The sequence below is a fragment of the Fistularia commersonii genome, chromosome 36, assembly GCF_037954325.1.
Source record: "Fistularia commersonii isolate RoL2024-O1a breed Wild chromosome 36, RoL_Fcom_v1.0, whole genome shotgun sequence".
Lineage (NCBI taxonomy): Eukaryota > Metazoa > Chordata > Actinopteri > Syngnathiformes > Fistulariidae > Fistularia > Fistularia commersonii.
The window spans coordinates 7,033,453-7,055,168 of NC_141319.1; the positions used below are offsets into that span (position 1 = coordinate 7,033,453).

Here is a 21,716-nt window from a genome sequence, read left to right on the forward strand (position 1 = left end):
GGCGTGAGGAACCCGGAGAACCCCACGGAGACTCCACACAGTTCGGCATTGAACCCGGGACATCCATGCTGTGAAGCTAAGGCGCTAACCACTCCTCCACCGCGTCGCCCCCGGCAACACATCTTCACATCTCAACCGGAGAACTTCTAATCACGGAGCGAGAAGAGATGAAGGTTCTCGGCTGCGGCGTGAGATAGTGCCCCCGAAAAGCTGCGGGCTATAAAAAGACAGCGAGCTATTTTTGAAGCAGAAGAAGAAGAAGAAGATGTTAATAAGCTGACAACATCGTCTAATTAATTTGTTTGAAGCTCGTGCGCTTAAAACAACGCGGCCACTTTGATGTAATCCGAGGCCGCCGCGGCGATTGTTCGCCGGCGAACGCGTCCGAAAGACGGAGGAGGTGGATTGAACGCCGCGCGATGATGGCGGCGATAATGACTACGTTTCACCACGCGGCTGACAATATCACCGCGAAGGGAGGAAGAGGAGGAGGAATCCTCCCACGAGCATCTCCTTCACAGCTGGTATTGATCAGCCGCCGGAGGGGTGTTAACGGCGGTGGTGGGGGGACGGCGTCCGTCCGTCGGCGGCGCCGGCCGCTCGGCTAATTGGGATGAAAACACGAGGGCGAGGGAAGCGGCGGACCTCATTGTGCTTTTGATCCATAAAACATGATGAGTTCAAATCCCGCGTCTCCCTTTCATTAACTTAATCAACACGGCAGGAAATGAATAAAACATGGCGGCTGCCGGGGGGGAAGAAGGGGGAGTGGAAAAGAAAACAACAACAGGAAATGACTCGGCAGGGCGGAGCCGGAGGGGGCGACAGACGAGACACGGCGGCGGCGGCGGCGTGGGGTCGGAGATCAGACCTCCGGGCTAATGAATGATTACCGGTGTGAGCGCGGAAATGAATGGCTGACGCCCCCCCGCCGTCCCGAGGACGATTCCCCGACCGTGAAAGGAAAGCTACGACGGCGTCCTCCGGCAAGCAACACGTGCCATCTAGCGTTTAGTATTTAGCATGTCGTACTTAGCGCCGCACATCCTGGCTACCTCCGCTAATCAGGCGGGTCCAGTTTGAAAGAGGTCGCATGTCCCGGTATGACGTGTGAATGAGTGAGCGATCGCTCGTCTCTTGGACGCGTGAATGAAAGGGTGAATGGTTGCATGTCTACAGACGCGTCCCTTTAAAAAATACATAAAGAGTGCAATTTCAACAACACTGAGCCTCAGCTCTCCGTTTGTTGTACTTTGTTGTATTTTTCGGCGTGACGAGTCTCATAGTGACACCGAACCAAACAGGTTTCTTATTAACCTCAACAAACAAATAAGAAGTGATGCATTTTTCTTGGAAAACCCAACAACCCGATGTTCATTTTTCTCTTTTCTAACCACGACAATCTTGCTGTTTAGGGTGTCGGGGCCAACGGAAAAGAGGGTACATTACTAACAAAAAGTAAAAATGCTATTTACAGACCCGTAAGCTGCATTGCTGCCAGTTCTGAGTCACACTTTGTTGTGACGTGTTGCTAACACTGACTTAAACAGTGCAACCCTAGCAGACATTTTCATTTTTAAAAAGTAGTTCATGATTTTTATAAAAATTTTGGATGAAGGGACCACGGTGAATCTCGTGGTGGCACCGAAACTTGCTGCATCCACACCGAGCATACAAGTAATGGTCCGAGCCTAGCAGACAATACAGGAACTGCATTTTCATTTGAAAAACTAGTGATTTTTTTAATTGTAGATTTTATCCATGGGCCGGATTGGACCCCCTCGCGGGCCGGTATCGGCCCACGGGCCGTACGTTTGACACTCCTGCTCTATATGACAAATGAATGAAAGAGTGTATAGTGGTATCTCCTTACGATATGTGAACGAGTGAACGGGTCTTGCTACATGACGTGAATGACGGAGTGAATTGTTTGTGTCCGTATGCGACAACATGATTGACAGGTGAGGCCGTGATTGACGGGTGATTGGGGGCGGAGAGGTCCGGGTCAAACCCCGCCTCTCGCTTGAGCGGCGGCCCCGGATTGGCCCCGCCCCCGCAGTCATTCGTTCATTCACAGCAGCTAGCTGAGGCACAGCTAGCTGCTGTGGTTCACAGCTAGCAGTGATTGACAGGTGTTTAAACCCCGCCTCCATGGGATCGGTGGAATTACAAACAATTACGGCGGGGGTTGATAGTTTGCACCGAGGTCATCCTTTCTAACCCGCCGCGCCGCGGAAACAGCCGATGCGGCGCTGATTAGCCCCCCGTTATTAATGTGGATTAACGCGATGAAATAACATCCTGCGGCGTTCTGAGCCCTGCAGGATCCAGAGGCGGGGGCTCCTGGGATGTGATCCTGCGGCAGGAGGGGGTTATATAACTAGTTGCCGCCACCCCAGAATGTCACAGGCGTTTAAGGAGACGAACGCCAGGCTACCGCCATCGCCGTGGAGACGTCGATGCAGCTAAAGGTCCGCCCCGAGACCCAGGAAGCACCTCAAGAGCCTCGAAGCTGCGGCGCCAAATTACTAGCGAGCGGCCCCGGCCTTGTGGGGGAAGGAACTTGAACTTGTTTTCTTGTCAACGTGATCAGTAAAATTATTCATAAGGTCTTGATTGTCTCCGATTATTTTGCGATTTTTCGCAATATTGTCGGAACTAATTTGTTAAACCAGTGGACCAACTGCAAACCGTGGGCGTGGCTCGCTGGGAAAAGCAGCTGTAGTTTAATTGGGGAAAGATGGCATAGCTAGCTGGGGAGAGTGAGTGCGGCTAGCTGGGTACAGTGGGTGTGCTCGTTTAGCACAGTAGCTTGTAGCACAGTAGTCGTAGCTTGTTGGGGTCAGCAAGTGTAGATCGTTGAGGAAAGACACCGTGGCTAGCTGGGGACAGTGGGCGTAGGTATTTGGAAATTGTTGAGTAAGTGGTTGTGGCTAACTGGGGACAGTGGGCACAGGAAGTTGGGCACAGATGTGGCTTATTGGGGAAAGTAGGCGTGGCTATTTGGGGGCATACCGATCAAGAACTATGAGTCGGCCCCAGACCGGGCTAGCTGGTACAGAGCATGTGCTAGTTTAGCATGGTAGGTGTGGATAGTTGGGGACAGTCGTTGTGGCTTGTGTAGGTAGTGTAGGTAGTTGAGGGAAGATAGCATGGCTAGTTGGGGACAGTAGAACAAGGCATTTGGAAATAGTTGGGGAAAGGGGGCGTGGCTGACTGGGGACTGTGGGCACAGCAAGGAGGGTGCAGTGGATGTGGCTCGGTGGGCAACATTGTTGTGGCTCGTCTGGGACAGCGGACGTAGCTAGTTGGAAATTTTGGGAGTGAGCTGATGGGGAAAGGGCATGTGTCTAGCGGAGGACACTGGCCACAGGAAGTTGGGCACAGTGGCTGTTTGGGGGTACGGGCAGGTAAACTTGGGGGCAATAGGCATGGCTAGTTGGGGCATGACTACCAAAAATTAAGGGTAGGGTAGAGTCGACCCCAGACTGGGCTAGTTGGACAGCTGGCGTGGCTAGTAGGTAAAGTGAGTGTAGCTAGTTGGTACAGTGGGTGTGGCTAGTAGCTGACGGATACCGGTCACCGTGTGAGGACCCGACATCAAGCACATCCCAAGTGGCCAAGCGTAGTCCAGTTTGGCTTCAAACTGGACTACAACAATGGAGGACAGACTAGCGAGCTGCGCTAGCGGCAGCTTCCAGTGAGTTACATGTCGGCCATGTTTGTTTACCCTCTAAACCGTCCCGTGATACGTTCGGGCGTCAGCTGTCAAAGGCGTGATCCGTGCGAACTCCACGTCCGCGCAACATCTGTAACCATGGCGACAGGCGTGCGAGCGGGCGATTTCGATTCCGGGATGAAAAAAAAAAACAAACGGACGATTTGAAGGAGATCGCTTTTCCAGAAAAGGTCACGCTTTCCACCTGCCGTGCCCGTCCCCTGGGCGGGGGTCAAAGGTCAAGGTGGCGGGGAGTTAAAAGGGGAGGGGCTAAGAGGATTACGGGATTTGAATATTTTATAGATGCATCGGAGAGAGTCGGACAATGAGAAGGTTTAATCCCGGGGGAAATGCATGGACGCCATCTGGACCTTCAACCACCTCCACGTTCACGCTGCAACGTGCACGCCGCGTACGACAAGCTAACTCGGCGGGCGCACCTGTCAGACGGGGAATAAGGATAAATAGCCGCCATTAAAGCGGCGGCATCGGTGTCTTTGGAGTCCGACGATATAATCGATCGGTGTCGTCGATAGAAATATGTTCTTATTGGAGGAAAACAAGGCAATAAACGTCAGAGGAGGAGGAGGAAAGTCTTATGTAATAGATTTAGATCCACTCATCCTCGTTCCCGCTCAGGAGCGACGAGGAGGCGGGTTGATTCCTGGAAACAGGAAGTGGGAGAAAAGGGGCGGAGCTATCTGTCCGTCACAAATGAGATGAAAATATTAAAAGGGGAGAAATGGAATGTAGAAATAAATGCATTGGAAGTGTAATGAAATAGAAATCAAATCAGATTTTAAAACAGATAAAAAAAATGTATTTATATGTGTTGAATTATTAATATGGTCATTCAAGAAGATACTTTTAATGTATAGATGAAAATCAAAAATCAAATAAAAATGAATCCGCTAGGATTAATAAATAAAAATATATACACAAATTATTGCAGACATAAATATAATCAAAACAAAATAATCTTAAACACGTATATTGAAATAACCAAATTCAATGATAAACATCAGAAATAAAATAAAAAAAAATAAAAAAAAAACGAACTAAAAATAAATAACTTAATATGTAAATCACGAAGGCAGACGTAAACATAATAAAAACCTAAATAAATAAAATAATAAAAAAGAAAAATAATAAATAAAAATGAATAAATATCAGGGCAATAAATAGGTATAAATATTCTTTTTTTGTTTTTCTCATACTAGAATGTGTTTTTAATAAGCAAAAAGAATCATTTCTTTAAAAAATCGCAATTTATAACAGCTATTTGAACCCAGGGGGCGCCGCCACTCTCTTACCAGCTGTTTTTTAACTGGCTTTTTTGCTAGCATTTTTGCTAGCATTAGCATTGGCTCACTACGGTTTATGTGCTAATAAAACCTTATTGTGCTGCTTTCGGTCGCAATTTCCGGTCCAAGGAAAGCAAAGGGGCTGATGCTAAGCTACACAGATTTCCAAGGGGCAACAAGAGAAGATCCTTTGCCTTGTTGAAGCATTTAGCCGAGCTAAGCTAAGCAACTTAAAAAAGCTCACGGCTGCTGCTGGTTGTAAACGGACGCTAAAGCTAACCGCCGTCCCAAAACCCAAGACGCAGATACGCTAGATGTTCTCCTGCGAGGACGTCAACAGAAGGACGCCTGCAGAATTAGCATCCAACGACCGAAGACCAGCGCGATCACAGATGACCTGTTAGCATAGCAACGCAGCTGCCGCACACACCGGCGACTTTAGCCTTTAAAGATAAGATTTTATTATTATTTTTATGTGGCACCTATAAATATCGATCAGATAGGACGATAAGATTTTGATAGCCGGGGAGACCTTTAAAAGATTTAAATCAAGCGATAAAAATCTGTAATAAAATAAAAAAAATAAAATAAAAAAATAAATCACCCCTACAAAAAAAAAAAAAAAGAATTAAAAAAAAAAAAAAAAAATCAGCACTTTTTTAAAAATTTTTTTTGTTTTATTTAAATTCAGCGATTATTGATTATTGATTGGATCAGAGGCTCGTGCTCTGCAGGGGGGAGCAGATTACGCCCGTGCGGGCTAATCTCCCCACCTGGGCGACCCGCAGCGCGCTAGGATTAGCGGGAATTGGGTCGGCCATCTTTGTTTGTTTTTTTTTTTGAAGAACCTGATGGAACCAGACCAGAAGTCAGAAGTTTTCTGGTTCCGGGCTGCGACCTGCTGTTCCCCCTCCGGCCACAAGGGGGCCTCGGAATCCACCTCAGTGCAGGTTCTAATCCCGCCTTGCAAACATCTCCCGCCGCAAAATTCATTTTTATTCTCCCAATCGATGCCGAAGTATTTATTCCTCTTCTAATCTCCTCTATTGATTCCTGCTCTGGAAGCTCCTCCTGCTTCTCCTCCAGGTTTTAGAAGCTCGACGTCCAGATCCGGTGGGATCCGGTCGGACCCGTAAAGACTCGGCGTTCCGCCTGAACGAGACGTGGCGGACGTGGATTAATAATCCCTTTTTGTGCCCCCTCCCCGCCACTCCCTGGGGATTAGGGACGGAGCAGCTGCTCTGAGTGACTCTGGATGCTGGAACTCTGGCAGGATAAAGTCCTGGCGGAGGGATGATCGTGTGGAGCGCAGAAAACCCGGCGGGAAACAACTATGACTACTTTATCCATTAGCTAATGTGTGTTTGTACCGCCCGGCAGAAGGTAGGACACCAGTATCTAAGGGAACCAACAGACATTGAGCAGCCTTTGCCGTTTGGCTCTCAAAAGAATTTAAAGCTTCATGAGAACCCTCCCTGGTTGGGTGAAGAACATCTCCATAGGAAGGAGAACATGACGAAGACTTTGGAACCCAAACCAGCACTCGAACGCCGCGTTTCATGAAAACATACCGAATCTTGGCTTTCAGAGACATACGAGTCCAGTAGACAGAGGCCGGCGCGAAAACACGGCGTCTGCCAGCAAGAGTGAAGAGGAACGTGAAGACCTCCACATCCAGGAGGTCAAGGGACCTCAGGGCCAGCAAGGTATCTCAAGATACCTTGAGATATCAAGGTATCCGCAGGAACTCAAGCTCAAAGAAGACAAGGGTGAGTCAAAATTCCAAAACCCTTCCGGGGTTTCACGAAAACATACCGAATCTAGGCTTTCAGAGACATACAACTCCAGTAGACAGAGCGGCGAGCAAGAGCAGCAAGGAACGTGAAGACGTCCACATGTAGGAGGTGAAGGGACCTCAAGGCCAGCAATGTCTAAGGTACCTTGAGACATCGATATCTGAAGGTGGATGATTCAAAGATGCCAACATTGCTTCTGACAACCTCTTCCATCCATGTAAGACTCCCCGCAGACCCACCTGTACCCTGAAAGTTCCCCTGAGGGGTCGACAACTTGGACCAAACCTCTACAGACCCTGAATCAGGTGAACTACTGGACCTCTCCTGCTTCTCAAGGACTCCCGCTGAGCTCAGAGGAGGTCCAGCAACCCTCAACAAACCCAGAAGGAGGTGAACCAAAACACTTCTTGTTCCTCAGTCACCCCAAAACAACCTCCAAACTGAGAACCAGATGATCCGACAGACTTCTCCCAACCACCAAAGATCTCCAATGAAACCAGCAGAAGCAAACCAATGTACCAGACCTACCAGCGTCCACCAATGAACCCCAACCAAACGATGTTCTACCCAACCTGAGCCGTCCGACCAGAAGAAGCACAGGTTCCTCCATTCCTTCGTTATAACACAACCCTTAATTTCTGGACCATTAAGCCAGCGCGCCTCGGCGGCGGCCATTAACAGGAAGAGGAAGTGGAAGGCGTGGGGGGGGGGGGGGGGGGGGTCGGGCAGGGACACGACCTCATCACTGTTTAATCATCCACGGGCAGGCGGGGGGCCATTGCTTCTCACCGGACGTGTCCAACATGCCCGATGGGCGGCGGAGGTGACGAGGACCGGCTTGAGATTCATTCCTGTCACAGCCGACGAGCCCCAGAGTGTGTGTGTGTGTGTGTGTGTGTGTGTGTGTGTGTGTGTGTGTGTGTGTGTGGAACCACCTCTGTGGCTCACATAGTTTTAAATCCGACTCCATGTCTCTAAAGTTAAAAAAAAAAAAAATGGATGAAATGAAACAAAATCGATGTCATTGTAATTCATAATTGGGTTGTAATTACACGGTAAATTACTTGGGATGGAAATAAGCTGGTGATTTGATGAGTGATTCCAAACAAAAATTCAAAATATTCCTCAAATATATTTTTCTGCAATAAAAATCAAAATGATATATTTTATTATGATTATTATTACTAATATTGTTATTTTCATTATCATTATATTATCATTTTTTAAGCATAATTGACATTGTCCCTCTTCTTCTAAATAGAATTAATTATCAATATTAATATACATTTTCTATGTTTAACATATTTTATTTAACTACTAAATCGCACAAAGAAATAAAATGGAAATAAAGAGCGGAGCTGAAAACTGATGGAAGAGACAAAAAATATGAATGAAAAAGTAATTTACATACAAAAAAATAATTCTATTCATTAAAAAAAAAAATGTTTTCCCAAATTTTAATCAATGACAAGTTTTATATTATTATCATGATCATCCTTGTACTAACTATTATTAGCAATAATTCAACTTATATACTTTATGTAAAATATATTCTATCATAACATTCGCCACCAGTTAAAAACATCCCAAAAAAAAACAGATGATATTTGAAATATAAAACCGTTTATATGATTTAATGATACTGTAATAGAAATCAACTGAAGAGCAAAAAAAAAAGGCGAAAAAAAACCTGAGATAAATTCCATTTAAATTTAAAAATAATAACACGAGACGCATCAATCAAAGCGTCCTGGGGAAGAAAAAAAAAACATATTTAAATAACATATAAAAACAAAAAAAATATTTTCCTGAACCAGGGGGTCCAATCCAGCTCAGGGAATAAATCTACAATTTGAATAAATACATAAAAATCACTTGTTTTTCCAAATAAATCCATGTCAGGTCTGAATATATCATTGTCATTATTATTATTATTATACTATCATTATTATTGTTATTATTCTTCTTATTATTAGTATATTATTTTCAGCTTTTTACTAATTATTGTTTGCATTAAATTGTTCATAATTTATATTTTTGTTCAAACATTTTTCACACCAATTCAAATTAAAAATAAATGTGAGCCTCCTGGGAAAAAAAAACAACCTTGTAACGCCTCAAAATATTTTCAGAATATTTTGTCCTGAATTTTAATCATTGTCAGGTTTTATTATTTATGTATTATTTATAATAATATTATTATTATTTTCAGTATTATCATAATTTTCTTTCAACTAATTATTCTTCACATTAAATCATTTAGATTTTATATATTTTGTGCAAACATTCGCCACACCAATTAAATTTAAAAATGAAATAAGGACGGGTCAATCGAAATGTCCCGGGGAAAAAAAAAAACATTGAAAGACCTCGAAATGTCAAAATATTTTCAGAACACATTGTCCTGAATTTTAATCAATGTTAGGTTTTTATATGTTATCATTACTATTATCTTTCCATGAATTGTTATTACCATTAAACTGTTCATATATTTCATCTCCACACAAATCAATGAAAGTTTAAAAAAAAAAAACAACCTTGAACAACTTGAAATTTCATAATAAAACACCTGAAAATCAGCAGCGGCGCTAAAAATCGATAAACGCACAAAGTTTTTTTTTGTTTTTTTTTTTCCCGCAGCAAGCTCCGAACCCCGTGCACCTCCATATTCATTGTCGGGACAGAACACACACACACACACACACACACTAATCTTGGCAAACAACCTGCTGGCGCCGGAGGCGGAGCGGCGCGGCGTCGGGCTCCCCTGCTCATTAAGCCTCCTGCCGCGGGCTCAGACTAATCACTGGAAAGATGATTGAGGGGGAATTACTCCGGACCCGACGAGCATGTTAACATCTCCCCTCGCTTCCCGCCGGAGCCGCGCTAATCCGGGCCGGCTGGCGAGACGGCGGTGATTACGGCGAAAAATGGAAATGAAACCGCCGGAGTGAAAGTTTACTTGGACGAGACTTGCAGTACTTTGTGCTACAGGAGGACTGCGGATGGACGGATGGGTAGCCGCGGCTAGCCTGCTAATGTTAGCATGTGCTAACTGTTTTCCACATTCATTTTCCGCACACCGTCGGGGGTTTCCTGCCATTCACTTTGCTATAAATGTATTTCAACATTTTAAAATCTCTCTCTCTCTATATATATATATATAAAATGAATTTGGATATGTATATTTAAATTTTTTTTTCATTTTTGGATTCTTAGTTCTGGCTCAATTTTTATAATATCATGACTGAATTTCCCTTTTTTTTTATTTTAAATTCACTTTATTCCTCACTTTCCTGGCCTGTTATTGTAAATTGTATTTATTACTATTATACTATTATATTATGATATATACTGCTCCAAAAAATAAAGGGAACCCTTGAACAACACAATGTAACTCCAAGTCAATCCCACTTGTGTGAAATCATAGTGTCCACTCAGGAAGCAACACACATTCATTTGGACTTGTTTTAAGGACATTACATCAAAGTTGGATCAGCCTGGAGTTTGTTTTTACACTTTAATTTGGAGTGTGATTCCTAATCCAGACCTCCATGGGTTGATACAATTGATTTCCATGGATCATTTTGGTGTGATTTTGTTGTCAGCACATTCAACTGTGTAAAGAGCAAAGTATTTCATAAGAATATTTCATTCATTTAGATCTAGGATGTGTTTTTTAAGTGTTCCCTTTATTTTTTTGAGCAGAGTATTATATCATATTGTTATTATATTTATTATTATTGTTACTTATCTTTTTTATTAGTAGTATTAGTAGTAATAATAATTAGCAGCAATTTTATGATTAGTATTTATAATAATTTATTCTTATTAATAACAGTTTTTGTTGTGACTATTATGAGCGATACAAAGCACTGCATGCGAGGTGATTGAACTCTGACATCATTCATTTTTCATGTTAGAAAGAAAAATGAATTCATTGATGTTATAGTTGTGTTTTTTTTTCCACTCATGTTCGATAGATTGACCTTTTCATTCATTACTCAGAACAACCGACAAAATATAGAACGACGGATAGAATGATAAACCAAATGAGCCCTAGCTCGCTCGCCAGATAGATATGTGCTTGTGACATTAGCATATATGCTTGATCCCAGCTAGCATGCTAACATTAGCATGCTAATAACCCCATGTACACCATGGTGAGTTCCTCCATTCATTCATTGTGAATGGACAGGTCACCTGTCAATCACAGGGCCAAGTATATACACACACACACACACACACCAGCTGAGCTGGGCGGTGGGCGGGGCTTACACCCGCGCCGTCTCCGAGGGATTTGAAGTAGCGGGTAATCCTCCGACCACCCTCTCCGCCTCCGCCGCTTTGCATGACACTACAAGTGGAGGTATTACCGAGTATTACCGAGTATTACCGAGTATCACCGCCTCCGGGGCGGAACCAGGAGCCGGTGAAGATCCAGGAAGACCTTCGGAGTCGAGGCCGCGGCGCGTTTTTACCCGGACGGGCCACCTGTCAGCAGACCCGGACAACCCGGAGATCAGAACCTCCCTCCTTCCAGCTGTTTCGCAGATGTTCTGACCTCCAAACGCTTGTTCGGAGCTCCCTCCGGTTCCCCTGAGAACCTCCCCACCTTCAAGGAAGGTCGCGCTGATCTATCTCGGCAGGTGGGTGGAGCGGGGCTCGATCACGGCATCCGCCTTCTCATTCACACCTTCGAACACGGAGAACGCACACCGCGCGCATTAGCATGCTAGCACAACACAATCCAGATGTAGGTTTCTGCGATGCTTTAATATGGAGAAACCACGGCGGGGAACATCAGAACATCAGGAGAAGCCAGCTCCTGGACGTCCGGCTAATTGCGGCGACACCGACGGGGCGTCGCGCTCGCGGAGACCCCTTTTTGAAGTTCTCCGTGGATATAAATTATGGATCGGGGTCCTGCGTTCCTCAGAGGAACCCCCCCGTAGGCGATGGTGGCGTCATCAGGAGATAAACGGCGACGACAAGCTCGAGAAGATTCCCCTTCCTCCTCATACCTTCTTCTAAGACTGTCCAAACCGTCGCTTCGCTTCTCCGAGCGCTAACATCCTTCCGCTCACCTGCAGCCGAGACGCCCCCCGTTTCGCTCTGGGCGCCGGCGGCGGCTCTGACGTGACCTCAATCCGAGCACTTCGCGGCGAGCCTTTCTCAGACGGCGCCAAGAGCCCCTTCAACCGGGTCTGACAGCACCCCGCCTCGGATTTAGCGCGCTAGCTGCTAGCGCACACATCACCGAGGACCGGAGTTGAGGTTGGGGCTTTTTAAGCCGAGCGCACGCTTCCCCCCTGAAGATTAGCCCTTAAATCCGGCGGCGGGGAGGTGGGGGGGTTCGCTAGCTAGTTTAGCGCCAGGGCTTTCTCCGACAGGAAGTGGCTCGGCCGGCCAAACGGCTCAGCGTCACCGCGGGGGAGCTTCACGCTCGGAGAGTCCAGCTTACCGGCTTATTCACGGTCCGTCAGGATGTCCCGACTTCCTGTTTGGAACGTTCCTCCCGCCGCCGCTTCTTGAATTTTCACGCATTTTTCATTTAATCGTACGTGCAACCCGACAGAAAGTTAGCCCATACCTGTCAATCACAGGGTCACCTGTCAATCTGCCGACTGTGATTGGACCGCGGGGAGGAAGACGGAGAATCTGGACGGGACGGATTCGGGAACCTTGCGAACGCACTGCTAGCTAAAATCCACCGACAACATTAGCGAGGAACTCGCTGGGGTTTTACTTTCAGCATATAGCCTGTGCCCTTTCCATAGATACTATGTTGAGATGGATTAGACCAAGGGTGTCAAGCGCACGGCCCGCGGGCCGGTACTGGCCCGCCAGGGGGTCCAATCCGGCCCACGGATAAAGTCCACAATTTGAAAAAATAACCTAAAAATCACTAGTTTTTCAAATAAAAATGCAGTTCCTATATTGTCTGCTAGGCTTGCACCGTTACTTGTATGCTCGGTGTGGATGCGGCAAGTTTCGGCGCCACTACAAGATTCGCCGTGGTCCCTTCACCCAAACCACTTCCTGTTTTCAACCTCCTGATCGTCTGAGCGTCCCGATCCCGATCAGAGTCCCGAATTTTTTTTTTTTTTTTTTTTTTAATTTGCCGCTTTGGATTTGGGAAGGTTTGGACTCACCTCGAGGTTGCGTGGACGTTTGTGCGGGATCGCAGCTCGCCGCAGCTCAGGTCCATCCCTGGGGAGCAAACAAATAAACCCATCAGAGATCAATTAGCCTTCGGGTTCTGATTTATCGCGTTTTTTTTCGGGTTCGGAGAATTTGCGTTTTGGACATCCAGGACGAAGGCGGCGGGAGTTCACCGGGCTCACGGGAGGCGCCCACAACAACAGATGCTAACTCTGGTGCGCTAGCTGTACCGCAATGTAAACACTTGCTCCCGGTTATTAGATAAGACAAGATAATACTTTATTGATCCCCATAGACTAAATTATTTTGTCACAGCAGCGCAACAATGACAATATCCATAAAAATGAGTATAAAATATAAATAGAAGAGACAATTAAAAGATAGCAAAAGACATCCTGCAAAATGAACATTAACAAGGACAAATAGACACAATGACAAAAAACCAAACTACAACAGCAAGGATAAAAATTCACAAAAGAATAAAGAAAAAAAAAAATCAGCTATGGTGAAACTTCAATAATAAAAATAATAAAATGAAAAAATAAAAAAAAAAAGTCCAACTTTTGGTGAAAAAAAAAAAAGACCTGGAAAATACAGATCACTTTATCACCCACGCGTTAAAAAATACAGCCGTTCAGCCTCTCATTCACATGTCTGGACTGTTCAGGGTCTCCACTGGAGCTCCAGCATGTGTTTGGGCTGCAGGAGGAACCCGGAGAACCCTGAGGAACCCCAGCAGACACCTGGAGAACACGGTCCCAACCAGGGACCTTCTGGCTGCGAGCTTCTGGTTCTCGTTCGAGCCACGGCTCCCCTTTACCGCCCTTTGACAAACAGATATTATTTAATGTCCTTCCCTTTGCGTCCGCCGCCTTCGCCCTGCGGCGTTTGAAAGAGCACGCCGAGTGTCGGCGAATCAGCGGATCTGCATCGACCTCCCATCGTGAGCTTTGGTTGATTCTCTGCCGTTTCCATGACACTGACTCGGACTGAGGGTTTTGTAGAAGTTTCTGCAAAGCGGGCGAACAAAAGGACGAGGTCGCCCGGATTCTTTTTCACTTTCGTTCATAATGAAGCTCTTAATTCTGACTCTTGAGCCCCCGCTCTTCGCTTCAACCGCCGCGAAAGTTAATCTCCGACAGTTTCTGCTGATAAAACCGAGGTGGACGTCAGCAGCCGGACTCCGCCAGGCGGGAGGATCCACCAAACTGACGAGTCCAGCGTCCAGCGGAAAGGAAAACCTCTGGATTTGATTTTCACCTGTCGGCGTTGCGGCTAGCCAAATGTGCTAGCCGGTTGAACATGCGTCGCGCAGCACTTCCTGTCCACAGAGTCGCCTCGGAGTCGCAGCCATGAATCGGTCAACATCTAGACTTGTCGTTAGCACCGGCTAGCTAATGGTAACGGTCTCGCCGACACAAAATGTTGATTGGCGCGCATTGGTTTCCAGTAAATCTTTACATCCAAGCCCGTGTCCTGTGGAATGCCTTCCGGAAGAAGCAGTTTGTCAGCAGAGACAACAAAACCTCTCTGGTATATTTGACGCAGAGGTCGACCATTTCCAGGTGCGGCATGAAAGCTTTCGCTTCTTGGTTTCTGAACCGGCGTCTAGGCTACCATGACCCTGAAGGAGGGGCACGGTAGCCTAGGCGCCACAATGGGGGATACGGGCGAGTCCACGGCACATCCATAATTCCGTCCAATATGTGGTTGGTCCTTGAGGAGCACCGATGTTTGCCTTTTAGCGGTTTGAAGTCTACCGGTACTCTGCCGCTGGTTGAAAACCCTTCAGAAAACCAAGCAACGTAAGTACGTAGGGCAACGTCCTTTTGTTGGTTCCTGTCTTCCCTTCTTTCTTCTTCTGGTTACTGTTTTCAAACAGGCCCAATTAGTTTAGCCACAAGATTTTTGGGCTTTCCAAACATTGCGCACCTGGTGGTGAGTTCTGGTGATGCCCAGTTTGTGTTGGAGGCTATTGATTGGTGCATGTTCATGACAAAGCTACCATCATGTCGAAAACGAACCGAGCTCCCTCATCAGCGACATCCTCCCTGAACCAGCGGCTAGGCTACGCTAATGAGCCTCTGAAGGAGGCAAGTAGCCAGCAGGCTTTGAGGCGTCCCGGTATTTTGGTGTTTGTAGGAAACCCTCGGACTTTGTCCTTGCATTCGTTCCGGCCTCTTCTTTCTGGTGGTTTCCCTTCTTGCAAGGGCCAAATGAGGGTAGCCTTCGGCGTTTGTCGGAATGCGTCTGGCGAGGACTGTGGACTACGTCCTTGCGTTGGTTCCTGTCCTCCTTCTCTTCTGCCTTCTTTCCTCTAGAGGTCTCTGCTTTGACATTAGCCTGATTAGGTCAGCCGCAAGATTTTAGGGCTTTCCTTTGTATCTCTACCTTCGACGGTTTGTCGGAGTGAAGAGCGAGTTTCCGCGGTTCCACGCGAGCGAACCCTGTCTCGATGCGATCCTTGCAAACTCCGAGCGCGCCGCATCTCAGAAACAATAACAAAACAAGACGATAAATTAATCTGCGCCGTAAACCGTCCGACGTAAACGCTGCAGTCGTTTTTTTTTTTTTCCGATCCCCCCCTTCTTAACCCCCCCCCTTTTTCTCGCTCCTCATAACAAGTGCCTTCGGCAGAATCCGGCTTCCTCGCCGCCTGAACCGGCGATAATGGGAGATTTATTCCAATTAAAGAAAAACAACAATCTGTTCCGAAGCCGACGGTGAAATCGGAATTCATTAGACGCCACGATAGCGGGAGCGTAATTATTATCGGGCGGGGGGGGGGTTATTTTTTAAGAGCGTCTGGAGGCTCCGGCGTCTACGAAGGAGACGGGACTCCCCGAACGAGATCCGCGAAAACGAAGGGATAACGGTTTTAAACTCCGCCGTTCGCCCAACACGAGGGACGCCAGCGCCCAACAATCCTTCACGGTGAAGATACCACAGCGGGGGGGAATAAAAGCAGCTTAATAATTCATCAGCGCGAGCGGCGCTCCATTATCCGAAGACGATCGTCTCCAACTCCGCGAACCTCGAGCGGCTCGAGTCGCTCCTCGCCGCCAACACCGCCGCGACCGCCACCGCCGCTCATAAATACTCGGGGAGAAACGCTCTCGGCCATTAATTATTCAAATTCGCTCCGACGTTAAAAGAAAATAAATAAATAAAAGAGGCTTGTAACCGCGAGACGCGAGCGGCCCGATGCTGAAATCTAAAAATGGGACCGCGAGCGACAGCCGATCATCGGAGCGCACGCCGCGCCGCCTTCCGACGCCACCGGGCCCGCGACACATCTCCTGGGTTGGAGGAGGAGGCTATATATAGGCCTCCACCCCTGGGAAATGAATAAACATCGGGGAGAAACGCCGCTGATGGATCGGCCTCAATCACTCAGGTGCGCCGACTCGGCGTCGACCTTTCCAGGCCGCCTCTAACGGAGTTGTCAAACCGTGGAGGGGTTGAGGGACGGGGAGGTCGAGTCGTGTTTTAAGTGTGTGTCGCCAGCAGGGAAGAAGGAAAAACAAACATGAAATTGTTGTTTCTTAAGGGGAGCTGCGGCGCAGTACCAATCTCCATTCAAAAAACAAGGGATTTAAGGGGAAATAATAACGAATCTGTGGTATATTTGATGACGTTGGAAGCCTTTGGGATTTTTTTAGCGGGGGAAACCAACCGAAATGAGCCCGCGGCTAATGGAACACAACGAGGCAACGTGTGCATCGGGTTCAAACCCTCGACTGCTGTCTGCATTCAAAAGAGCAACAGTACCACCACCACACCAAACTCCATTCACAAAACAAGGGATTTTAGGGAAATAAGTCCATGCGCGTCCTGCAACGTCGGAAACAAAACGGGGTGTTTCAGGAGCAAAACAAGCCACGACAAACCCGCACCTTGTCAAGCACGAGGATGCCTCCCGTGCACCGGGTTCAGACCCTCCGCTGCCGTCTGCATTCAAACGAGCAACGTTACAACCATCAGACCAAAGTCCATTCAGAAAACAAGGGATTTCAAGGAAAACGGCATCAAATCCTCAGCGTGTGCTCAGCTACATTGGAAAGCAAACAGGTGTGTTGTGGGTGGACGAAGCCGCAACAAGCCCACGGCTTGTCAAACACAAGGACGCCTTGCATGCGTCGGGTTCGAACCCTCAAATGCCGTCCGTGCAAAACAGCACCGCTCCCACCGTGGTGCCAAACTCCATTCAGAAAACAAGGGATTTTAGGGAAAACGATAAGTCCATGCGTGTCCTGCAACGTCGGGAACCAAACGGGGGTTTCAGGAGCAAAACAAGCCAAGACAAACCCGCAACTTGTCAAACACGAGGACGCCTTACACGCATCGGGTTCAAACCCTCGTCCGCAATCCGTGTGCAAAAGAGCGCCGTTCTCACCGTGCCACCAAACTCCATTCAGAAAACAAGGGATTTAAATGCAAACGATAAGAAAACTGCAGCGTGTTCGGCTTTGCCGGAAACCAAACGCCTGTGTTTTGCGGGGGAAACAAGCCACGAGAAACCCGCGGCTTGTCAAACACAAGGAAGCCTTGCACGCATCGCGTTCAAACCCTCCGCCGGTGTCCTCGTGCAAAAGAGCACCGTTCAAGCCGTGGGACCAAACTCCATTCAGAAAACACTCATTTTAACAGCGATTTGTTTGTCACTCGTCCCCGGCGTGCTGTTTACTGCAACTGACGTGCATCGGTCGCCCGGAGGCTCCACATCCCAGGACGTCAATCACCATCGCGTTTAGCATTTGTGACGTAACGCCACGCCGGACACTTTGCCACACACACACACACACACACACACACTTATAGGCAAAGAGATAAAGGGAGGTCAGCCGGTTGCTAAGTGGCGTGTTTTGTACACAGAGATAACTGCGGAAAAACATCTCCACGGTGTTTGCACAGACGTGTGGGTGGACGGCGGGCGGGGCTGACGGCGGAGAGCTTTGCTGATGAAGTTCTGACGGCGGCGCGTGTCACCAAGACAAATACCTGCACGCGCTCTGCGTTCTGATTCACCGCACCGTGATTAATGGAGCCATTTGAGAGCCGGGGAATAAAAGTGGAGGGGGAAGCAACATCACGCGGAGGTGGAGGGAGGTGGAGGGAGGTGGAGGGAGGTGGAGGGAGGTGGAGGGAGGTGACTCAACCCCCCGCCGCCCGCCATCAACCCCCCGAACCCCCCCGTCCACACGGGACCCGCGAGAGAACATTCATTTTTAATCTGAGCGTGACGCGTCCTTATCGGCCACGCTGGGCTCGCGGGAAGACGTGTTTACGGAAAAGAAGAAGAGGAGGATGGAGGAGGAGAAGAAGAGGAGGATGGAGGAGGAGAAGAAGAGGAGGATGGAGGAGGAGAAGAAGAGGAGGACGGAGGCGAGGAGTGAAAGCCGTGCATTAATAGATAATTGTTGCTAACTGTGTTGTGACAACTTGAGTTTCATTCCTGAAGGGAAACTCAGAGCAGCGAGTTTCACTTGGAGGAGATGTTTTTCTGTCTGTTGCAACATCCGTCCATCACTCCTTTCATCCGTCCATCACTCCATCACTACTTTCATCCATCCATCCGTCCATCCATCCATCACTCCTTTCATCCATCCATTTATCCGTCCATCTGTCCATCCATCCCTCAATCCTTCACTCCATCCGTCCATCGATCCATCCATCCATCACTACTTTCATCCATCCATTTATCCGTCCGTCCATCCCTCCATCCCTCCATCCATCCATCCATCACTCCTTTCATCCATCCCTCCATCCATCCATCCATCCGTCCATCCATCCATCCATCCATCACTCCTTTCATCCATCCATTTATCCGTCCATCTGTCCATCCATCCCTCAATCCTTCACTCCGTCCGTCCATCAATCCATCCATCCATCACTACTTTCATCCATCCATTTATCCGTCCGTCCATCCCTCCATCCATCCCTCCATCCATCCATCCATCCATCACTCCTTTCATCCATCCCTCCATCCGTCCATCCATCCATCCGTCCATCCCTCCATCACTACTTTCATCCATCCATTTATCCGTCCATCCATCCGTCCATCCATCCCTCCATCCATCCATCCATCCATCCATTCATCCGTCCATCCATCCATCCATCCGTCCATCCGTCCATCGATCCATCCATCCATCCATCACTCCTTTCATCCATCCATTTATCCGTCCGTCCATCCATCCATCCCTCCGTCCTTCACTCCATCCATCCATCCATCCATCCGTCCATCCAATGATCAAGCCATCCTTCCCGTCTATCCATCCAAATATTGATCATTCTGTCCGTCCATCAACTGATCAATCGATCTGTCCATCTCCATCATTGTAGACGTTCTCCTCCATCCCGCCGTGGACGTTCTCCCGCTCGCCTGCAGCTGGTTTGTTTACATGCGCTGTAATTACGAGGCTAACCCGATGCTAATTTTCATTTTGATTAGCAAATTAATTTGAGCATCCACTCGGGGCCGCGGCGCCGCTTTTGTGTGCGGCGGCGAAGAACCGCCGACCTCCATCTCCACCTCCAACCCCCGCCATCTCCAACCCCCGCCGTGATGATGGTCACAGCTGAGCTCCAGCGTGGGGGGGGAACATTTACGGCTAGCTGTTATGGTCGGCCATTTTGTCTGGAAATTAAAATGATTAAAAATGTATAATAATGAACTCCGAAGAGTCTTACGCTTTCTTTACAGGTGTGCAAATATTATGATGAATAAATTATATTTATAAATGTAAACAAAACAAACGGTAACACTTGACAAACCGTAACCTAGGAAACGGATCAATGATGCCGGTGAACGGATTTTATTTGTTTGTTTTCATTGGTTCGTCGTTCAAACGGGCACGAGCCAATCACAGCTGTCCCTGGGGCGGGGGGCGGGGCTTAATCTAGTCGAGGTGGAACCATTCACCCTCTCATTCACACCTGGAGGCTTTGGGCTGAGGGAGGAGGACAGAGGAGATGGAGAAGACCGGAGGGGAAAACATCTGGAGAACATTGATGGAGGAAACATCAACGTGAGAAGATGGAGAACGCAGACTCTCTACAGCGGCAACACAAGCATAAACGTTGTTGTTTTTTGCTAACGCTATGGCGAACTTAAACAGGTCATGGAGGAGGAGAAGAAGGTGGAGAGCGACGAGAAGGAGGAGGAGAAGATGAAGAAGGGGGCGGAGCCACGGACGACTTCCCCCGTCAGGAACCAGGACGCCGTGTTTAAATAGGTTGAGCTCGCTAAAGCCGAGGCCTATTTGTCTCTCACAGCAGGCTGATCTGATTAGCTGCTAAATCCAGGAGACACACACACACACACACACACACACACACACACACACACACACACACACACACACACACACACACACACGCACACAAGGCCGAGGCTATTCGGAGTTGGCCTCGAGGGAAATCCGTCCGTGTATGTACTCGGAGCACCCTGCCGCTAGCAAGGAAACAGTTAGTGAGGTAGCTGTTAGTGAGGAAACTGCTAGTGAGGAAACCGGTAGCAAGCTAACTGGTAGCAAGCTAACTGGTAGTGAGCAAACTGGTAGCGAGGAAACTGTTAGCAAGGACACAGTAAGAGAGGAAACTGGTAACACCGTTAGAGAGGAAACGGTTTGAGAGGAACCCGTTAGCAGGGAAACTGCTAGCAAGGAAACCGTTAGTGAGGTAACTGCTAGTGAGGAAACTGGTGGCAAGCTAACTAGTAATGAGCAAACAGGTAGTGAGCAAACTGGTAGTCAGGAAACTGTTAGCAAGGACACCATAAGAGAGGAAACCATTAGCGAGGAAACGGTTTGCGAGGAAACCAGCAGCAAGGAAACTGCCAACGAGCAAACTGTTAGCGAGCAAACTGCTAGCGAGGAAACTGTTAGCGAGGAAATGGTTTGCAAGGAAACTGCTAGCAAGCAAACCGTTAGTAGGGAAACTGCTAGCAAGGAACCCATTAGCAAGGAAACTGCCAGCAAGGAAACCATTAGCAGGGAAACTGCTAGCGAGGAACCCATTAGCAGGGAAACTGCTAGCAAGGAAACCGTTAGTGAGGTAACTGCTAGTGAGGAAACTGGTGGCAAGCTAACTAGTAATGAGCAAACAGATAGTGAGCAAACTGGTAGTCAGGAAACTGTTAGCAAGGACACCATAAGAGAGGAAACTGGTAGCGAGGAAACTGGTAGCAAGGAAACTGGTAGCGAGGAAACTGGTAGCGAGGAAACTGGTAGCGAGGAAACCAGCAGCAAGGAAACTGCCAATGAGCAAACTGCTAGCGAGCAAATTGTTAGCGAGCGAACAGCTAGCGAGGAAATGGTTTGCAAGGAAACTGCTAGCAAGCAAATAGTTAGTAGGGAAACTGCTAGCAAGGAACCCGTTAGCAAGGAAACTGCTAGCGAGGAACCCATTAGCAGGGAAACTGCTAGCGTGGAAACCGTTAGGAGCTCATGAGCCGTGCGTGCAGAAGTTCTCCAGAACAACGGCTGCGGGAGAATCTGCCGCAGACGGAAACCGGATGGAGACCAGGGAGGTTCACGCTCCCACCTGGTGACACGACAAGTTCTCCACCAGGTTCTCAGCGTGAAGGTTCTCTCCAGCAGGAGCAGGACTAGTTATACTAGTATATGGAGTACTAATCATAGTATTAGACCATTGTATTGAAATGTAACTGTCATCGTTGAATGAGATCACAGCACACACACACACACACACACACACACACACACACACACA

General features: G+C 47.8%; 1 protein-coding gene across 1 annotated transcript in view; it reads right to left on the reverse strand.

Annotated features, from left to right (window-relative positions):
• Positions 1-21,716, reverse strand: part of lrfn2b (leucine rich repeat and fibronectin type III domain containing 2b) — a 103,620-nt gene that overhangs the window by 55,536 nt on the left and 26,368 nt on the right. Inside the window, exon 2 of the mRNA XM_086143451.1 lies at positions 12,974-13,031. The gene's annotated coding sequence lies outside the window, so the exon portion shown is untranslated. The remainder of the gene's footprint in view (positions 1-12,973; positions 13,032-21,716) is intronic.